At 42.3% G+C, this 2,073-nt stretch overlaps 1 pseudogene; it reads right to left on the reverse strand.

The window, feature by feature from the left end:
• Positions 1-242: 242 nt before the first annotated feature.
• On the reverse strand, positions 243-1,238 carry LOC123588573 (annotated as a pseudogene).
• Between the last annotated feature and the right edge of the window lie 835 nt (positions 1,239-2,073).

A 2,073-nucleotide genomic window follows, 5' to 3' on the forward strand; every position in this document is an offset into this window, starting at 1 on the left:
TTCCTCAGCTGTGTCTCCTTTATTCCCTTGTCTCCTGCTACAGTTGATTCTTCATATAGAAGCCAGGAGTGATGTTTACAAAAGGTAAATCAGATCATTTTACTTCCCTCTTTGAAATCTTCCATTGACTTCCCATTAGATTTCTAGACTTCATTTTCATCTCTAAGATCTTACAGGAATTGGCCCATACTTTTCTCTGACCTCATCCTAAACTACTTTCCTTTTCATAAACTGTGCTTTAAACACACTGGCCTTTTACTGTTCCAAAAACATGTAGAATTCTTCTGTATCTCAAGGCTTGCAACCAAGGGGTCAGTCCATCTTACTTGAAAAGCTCTTTTAGACCTTCAGGGCTGAGTTTATCTTTTGTAAAAAAAAATTGTTTGTTTAACTTTTTTTTTAAACAGTTGACAGTTTTATTTTCACATTTCACAATACAAATGCTTTTTTTTTTTTTTTTTTAAGTCTCACTACTTCCTTGGAAAACTATTCTCTTCTTTGATAGGAAGGAAAACAAGTCTTCCTTGTCATGCTGTTAGAAAACACCTAGAGTCACAGCACCATGATCTCTTGGTGAAATAGAACAAGTAAAATAAAATGGATATAAAGAGGTTCTTGTCTCTCCTTATTTATCTGGTTGATTCGTTCCTGGCTAAGTGGGCACCATCATGGGATGGGCTAGAGGTCTCATCACTGGGGGCCCAGGCATCTTTGACATGTGGCCTCCTGTACGCAGGTTCATTCTAAGAGTAGGTCCCATTGGCATCATCCCAGGAGGAGGAAGGCCCATCATTTGCATCATGGGAGGGCCCCCATATGGGGTGCTGGCATCATACCAGGGTGAGGAGGACCCAGGAGACTGGGGGGAGGTGGGATCATTGCCCTTGAGGAGGAAGAACAGAGAATGGTGTAGGGGGCATCTTCCCTTGCTGAAAGGCAACGGTTATTTTCTCAATTAGGCTCTGAGCGTGCTCTTCCATCCATTTCTGAAAGTAGTCTTTCACATTCTTTTTGTGTTTCTGACCACTGCAGTGTATCTTTCTCATTGATGGAGAGTCATGGGTGAGGTATGTTTTGCAGTAGTGACAATAAAACTTAGACACGTTGCTCTGTAGGCCATTGGGTACTCCATCCTGCACACCTGGGAAATGACTTATTTGTTTACTTTTTGATTGTGTGTGTGTGTGTGTGTGTGTGTGTGTGTGTGTGTTTATTTTTGAGAGAGAGGGAGAGAGAGAAAGCAGGGGAGGGGCAGAGAGAGAGAGGAACAGAGGATCTGAAGCAGGCTCTGCAGTGAGAGCAGTAAGCCTGATGTGTGGCCCAAACCCACAAACTGTGAGATCATGACTTGAACTGAAGTCGGATGCTCAACTGATTGAGCCACGCAGGTGCCCCTACTTTTTGATTTTCTTTTTTCTTTTTTTTTTAAATTTATTAAAAAAAATTTTTTTTAACGTTTATTTACTTTTTGAGACAGAGAGAGACAGAGCATGAACGGGGGAGGGTCAGAGAGAGAGAGGGAGACACAGAATCTGAAACAGGCTCCAGGCTCTGAGCCGTCAGCACAGAGCCCGATGCGGGGCTTGAACTCACGAGCCGTGAGATCATGACCTGAGCCGAAGTCAGACGCTTAACCGACTGAGCCACCCAGGCGCCCCTACTTTTTTATTTTCTATCTCCCTTTGAACTAAACAGAAATAGATGATATGCATTGTCAGTCTCATTGGCTGGTATAGCTTCTATGCCTTGGAAAGCACTGGGTAGGTGCTCAACAAATACTTTTTTAATGGAGGAAAAAAAAGACCTCAAAAGTGGGTGGAGTAGAAGATAGCTTATCTGGAGTTAATGAGGCTAGGCTATTCTATGTCAAATTACTTGACTGTATTATCTGTCCCTTGACTTTTAAAGCTTTGAGTCTTGAAAGATTTGTAGGCTTCAGGACTGTCCTCTTAAAATACAATTAGCCTTGTGAGTTCATCTCTCAAATCAATGTCTACTAATATTTTGGTTCTTAGTGACCACCCAGGGAGAAATAGGACATAGAATGTGCAAGTGACAGACCGTCAGGAGCGG

Source organism: Leopardus geoffroyi, chromosome D3, assembly GCF_018350155.1.
Source record: "Leopardus geoffroyi isolate Oge1 chromosome D3, O.geoffroyi_Oge1_pat1.0, whole genome shotgun sequence".
Lineage (NCBI taxonomy): Eukaryota > Metazoa > Chordata > Mammalia > Carnivora > Felidae > Leopardus > Leopardus geoffroyi.